Source organism: Myotis brandtii, unplaced genomic scaffold (assembly GCF_000412655.1).
Source record: "Myotis brandtii unplaced genomic scaffold, ASM41265v1 scaffold1318, whole genome shotgun sequence".
Lineage (NCBI taxonomy): Eukaryota > Metazoa > Chordata > Mammalia > Chiroptera > Vespertilionidae > Myotis > Myotis brandtii.
Window position 1 is genome coordinate 236,528 of NW_005354664.1, and position 6,245 is coordinate 242,772.

General features: G+C 38.5%; 1 pseudogene; it reads left to right on the forward strand.

The window, feature by feature from the left end:
- Positions 1-1,013, forward strand: part of LOC102244986 — a 2,038-nt pseudogene extending 1,025 nt beyond the window's left edge.
- Positions 1,014-6,245: the final 5,232 nt, after the last annotated feature.

Here is a 6,245-nt window from a genome sequence, read left to right on the forward strand (position 1 = left end):
GATGCAGCCACCTGTTGCCTATCCAGAAGAAGATATGTCATTCATGAAGGAAGAACCGGATCTGGATGGTGCTCTGCTCCCGGGGCCACACTGTGACAGGAATGTGAATGCAAACGTGCTGTCAGAAGCCAGCTTGGGGCAGGATGCAGGCGATGCTGGTACTTCACATGATTTCAAGTATGGCCTGATGCCTGGCCCATCAAGTGATTTCAAGTATGGATTGTTGCCTGAATCTTGGCCAAAACAAGAAACTTGGGAAAATGGTGAATCATCTCTAAACATGAACGAGTTAAAATGCCCTCATTGTACCCATGTAGCCAAATACAGACGAACACTAAAAAGGCATTTGCTCATTCATACGGGAGTCAGATCCTTTAGCTGTGAGATTTGTGGAAAACTGTTTACTCGCAGAGAGCATGTAAAAAGACATTCCCTGGTGCATAAAAAGGATAAAAAATACAAATGTATGGTGTGTGAGAAGACCTTCATATTAGCTGCCAGTGTTGGAACCAGACATGGATCTCGACGCCATGGTATTTGTGTAGAATGTGCAGATAAACCACGGCCAGGAAGGCAAGAAGGTGTAGATCAGGGACAGGAGACAGATTTCCCTCGGGATGAAGAGTACGAGGAGAACGAAGGGGGAGAAGCCGAAGAAGAGCTGGCTGACGAGGGAGAAGATCAAAACCACCCGTCACGATGGGACGAGTTGGGAGACGTCTGTATGTCTCAGGATGATTAACTGGCCTACTCTGCTCCTCAAGGATGCTGCATTGGGACGTAATATGCAGCGACAATTTGAATTGTTGAACTTGAAGGCTTGCAAATATGGTACATGCTGGATGGTAGTTAAGTTGCTGTGAAAACTGTAGGGTCAAAGCCTTATAGCAAAATTTTTTTATATTTGCACAGGACTGGACAGCAACCAACCTTGCGGTTGGATTACATGGAGTCCCCACTTCTTCAGTCAGTTATCAAAGTAAAAATATTTTTTATTGATAGGCTATACAGTAACTCTTGGGGTCCTAATGAAAATGGATTACCTGTCTGTAAAGAGCTGACGTTTACGTAGCAGTTTAATCGGAATGAAGAAAATCCAGTTATGAGAATACAGTGACAGCTGGCCCAACTACACTGTCCACCAAACCACTCAGGCTAGTTTGTACTAGTAGAGTTTTGTTTCTATTTTTATTTTTATTAATTTTATTTTTTTTAATACAGATTTTCAGTGAGGGGCCTTTTCAACCCCATTGGTTGTACTTTTCTGTATTTTCCATTTTGATTTGCTTCATAAGTTAAACCAAGTCTCTTCTAGTCTTAGGTATTATTTCTCAATTTTGTGCTGATGGGCATGTTTATAAGAACTGGAGAGGTAATTTATTGGAATGAACTAATTGACTTCCTCCATTCCCCCTTCCTTTTTGACATGAATTTTACTACTTCACAAACGAAGAATGATGTTGCAAAGTTACCGTGACGAAGTTGATAAATACCACTAAATGATTATGATTTAGAAGTCACTTCCTCTTGCTGCTCTAATCTGATAAAATGGTTCTATATGATGTTTTCTGACATGGTATTTGGTTTTGGGTATCTGTTACTTTGGCACTATTCTTGTTTGCCTTTTTTTATTTTTGCCAGTGTACTATACCTCAGTCCTATTTGAAAAGACAGAAATCTGATCGAAAGAAGAGTCATAGAAACTAAGTAAAATGATTTGTTTTATGATTTATCCTCCATGTCCACTTTGGTTAGCTTGTTATGCAATATAAGTGAACTATCAGGTTTTTACTCTTGTGCCCTTTTACCCAAAAAATATTGATCTTTTAACACATATGTTTGCTACCAGAGGAGTTAAGGTTACTCCCAGTGTCATTCCTTCTTCGCCGACTCCGTCCACACCTTTGGGAACCCCTGGACCTGCTGGGGTTGGAAATGAACGAAGGCAAGACATTAAAGAGGCTTGAGATCATAGAAGAGAGTTTGGGGGAAAGCATATGTACTAGGGTAAGAGAAGGCTTCCAAGCAAAGCTACATCAAAATTTGTGAATGATTCTCAATATAGGAGATAAGCCTTTTGACCTATTCATTTAAATGTTCTCTCTTCCTATTATATGACAGTACTATTCTAGATGGTGAGGATAGAACAGTTAACAAAATAAAATCTTTACTTTCATGGAGTATATATTCCAGAGGAGGGACCAATAATAAACAAATAAGAAAAATCACTGAGTGCACCAGAAGATGTTCATGTTAAGCACTATGGAGAAAAAGAAAGCAGGGGATAGAGGATAAAGTGAGCTAGTGATAGAGTGGGTTGCTACTTTGTAATCAGGCAACCCTTAATTTAGCAGAGCTCTAACCACAAATGAACAGAAAGCAAGATTATAATCCAGCTAACCCTCCATAGAGGTGTCTAATAAACAAAAATTGAAGATGCTGTTGACATTATGAAATCATGGAGGAAGAATAGCAGAGAGATGATGAAGTGCTACAGCCAAGTGAGGACTTGCAAGAGTGAATAAATTATAACAGAAAATTTAAAAGAATTGAATTTTTGCACATATCTAATCTAGTCTCCTCATGCTCTATAATTAATCTTTCCTGTCTACCTGCTTTCCTGCCATTCATACATCTGCTTGAGTGACTATCACTAGGTAGTACAGGGGCTTAAGGTCAAGACTTAGATCCTGCCCTCAAGGCATTCACAGTACAGTGAAGGAGAGTGACATATTGACAGGTTATTATAATGTAGGGCCCTGGGCACCATAAGAATGATACGAATAAAGTGCTTCCTTGAGCAATTTATAGACCTCTTACTATAATCTTGGAACAATCTCTTAGTAGAATTTTTGTAATTCTTTTAAAATGATAGACTTCCTAAATATACAAATAAATATGCAGAAAACCACAGGCAAAATTCTACTCAAAATATATTATTAAATATATGAATAGCTGGTGGTGGTTTAATCTGAGTCTAAAGTATAGCTTCGAGGGGGAGAGACCAAGATGGCGGCATAGGTAAACACCGGAGACTGCTGCCGCAAACAACCACTTCAAAAATACAACTAAAAGACGGAACGGACATCACCCAGAACCACAGGAAGGCTGGCTGAGGAGAGACTCTTCAACTAGAAGGAAAAATAACAGCACACCGAGGCTCAGAGGAGGCTTCCTAAATAAAATAAATATGCAGAAAACCACAGGCAAAATTCTACTCAAAATATATTATTAAATATATGAATAGCTGGTGGTGGTTTAATCTGAGTCTAAAGTATAGCTTCCCAGAGATGCCCCTTTTTTCACTGGCATCATTTCTAAGAGAGGAGGGGCCCTTCTAATTTTTTTTTTCTGGGCAGACAGTATTAGCTAACTAAAGTGAGCATGAACCTGGAATACCTTTTACCAGCTTTGAAATTGCTGATATTTCTACTGCATTTTTAAGTTTCCAACATTCATTCATGGTCCTAATAAATCTGTTTTTGACATAGTCTTTATATAACAATTATGTTATTTATTCACTTACTCATGGAAGAAAGAAGAAAGCTTTTTGCTATAACCTTTTTGAAAAAGTTGCACATATTCTACAGTGCCCCTCCAATTAGTTGAGAATCCACACCTTGAGATAAAACTCTCAAAGCAGTTGGTTTTCTCCTAATTCAATGATGATGCCTTCAATAGTCATTCAGATTTCACATTTCAGATTTAGCATTTCAACATAAATCCTGTGCAGAATTACAATCCCCTTCTGTGAGAAACATAGTAATCAATATTCTACATTTAATGCAATATTTATGTTGAATTCATTAGTTTAACATCTACAGAGATCCCATTAATATTAATAGGTTCGATGACTGATGACTGAGCAGGTGAAGTACAGCTCCAGTCACATGATCCTTTGCTGTAGTATCAAGGCAGCCACAGGGGATGATGCTGGTACTCCCTTCTGGCAGGCATGCAGAATCCTCACAGGTGTTTTCTACCCAAAGTTATTACCTCTACAGACAATATTAACAGAATTTTGCATGAAAATCTTGGCATACCCCTATCTGTAAAGGGTTTGTGAATTTAAGGTTCTTCATAAAATTTTAGAAGTAGACTATTACGTATAATTGTGAGGGCTCTGAAGTTTTGGCACTGGTTTGGTTCTCCCTTCTTTAGCAAAATCACTGGCTATAAAGCCATTTCCCAGAAGCTTCGTGCAAAAGTTAAAAAAAAATAGATTGTATTTTTAAGAAGCAAAACTAAGTCAAATATCAGAATATGCCTTCATTTTTAGTCATTTCTTCAATTCCATCTGCTTATCTTCCATAGGAATCTAAAGCTGAGTGAAGAGCTTTCTCCTGGAGCTGCAGGGCCCCACTCCCCTTCTCTCACATTTTCTATTGTTCATTTCAAATGTGGACACAGGAATGGACTGCTCTGGCCTTACCTGATCACAAGTGTAAGGCCTATGTCAGAGTGATCACTCATGTTCTGCCTTGCAGCATTGTACATGTAATGAAAGGCCTTTTGTGGGAGTTACGGTTGCATTCTTAGTCCCAGATGTCATTCAGGGTGACACATTGTGTGGTGGCTCTACACAGCTAAGAATCTGGAAAAGACCTGAGAGAAATATGTAAACAAATCAAAATGAAACACACACACAAAACAGGATATTGATATTTCAATACCCAGCAGACACAGTGTGTGTGTGTGTGTGTGTGTGTGTGTGTGTGTGTGTCTGTATGTGTGTGTACTACTAAAGGAAAGCGAGAGACTAGGAGAGCTTTAGAGGGAGTCACTGCTACTTTATTTCCCTGGGTTTGTGTGTCACATCTAAAGACACTGAGCCTGGTTCCTTCTCTTACAAGAGGCTCAGGAAAGATCATAAGGAGGTTGAAAACAATTAAGCTTTTTAAAGGTGTATGGTCTCAAGATTATGTGAGTTGGGAGTGGAAGTAATTGGTAGTGTTCATTAGTTAACACTTTGTAAATGAAGTGGACAATCACCTGAATATAAATACAGCAGAAAGAAAAAACACACAAAAAAAGATTATAAACCTCATGTTTAAACACAGTTATCATTTTATCTGGTTTGCATAATTTCTTTATTTAAATTCTTATGCAAGTCTTAACTTGGATTAGAATGAGTTAATTTACTTGCTAAAAATCCTTTGCTTTGTTTAGAATGCTAACATTCTGACAGAGTTTGATTTCATTCCTCTGTTTCATGAGTACATTTTTAGTGATTCCTTAGACTTCAGACCCCTGACCTACCCTAGCAGAGATTATCACTACTTCTTTTCCGACTTAAGAAACTGGGACACTGAGAATTTAACATACCTTTGGGTAATAATTGTAGAAGAGGAATATATCCAGTTTTTTCCTAAGGTCAGGGTTCTTATTGCATTGTGACTCCACAGCCATATTTGACTTCATAGGGGAGATGTTTTTTAGCCAGTATGGGGAGTAAACTTAGAAGATATAAAAAAGCTGTAAACCTGTTTTAGAAACTAAACCTACTGTAGTTCTCTATGTCATATAATGTCCAGACCAATTACTTATATAAATCCATGCTTTTTCATTGTCTTTCAAATACAGCCTGGACTCCTTAGCACAGCGCAATTTGGACCTTGGCTTCCCTGATCTGCTTCACTATCATATCTTCATCTTCCTACCAATCAAAGGCTCCACGCATACTGGGCCCAGATGCTTTTAATCTCCACACGTTCGTATTTCTTTAGTCAACCCTACACCTGTGTTCTTCCCCCACATCTAAATTCTACTCATTTGGCCCTAACCGGTTTGGCTTAGTGGATAGAGCGTCGGCCTGCGGACTGAAGGGTCCCAGGTTCGATTCCAGTCAAGGGCATGTACCTTGGTTGCGGGCACATCCCCAGTGGGGGGTGTGCAAGAGGCAGCTGATCGATGTTTCTCTCTCATTGGTGTTTCTAACTCTCTATCCCTCTCCCTTCCTCTCTGTAAAAAATCAATAAAATATATTGTTTTAAATTCTACTCATTCGTGAAAGCATTGTCAGATATTGTAGACAGAAGAACCCTTTCTCTTCTTTGAATTACCATAAGAATTTAATCTATGGAGATATCTCTCCTAGTGTATCTCTTCTACTTTACTTGGCAGGATGAGTGACTGTGTAAATGTTATTTTCTCTGCTATTGTATCATATATAAGGATAGGACTTGTTTCTTTATATACTTCAATACTCAATAAGTAATAAAAAATTGTTGGCTGAATAAAAGATA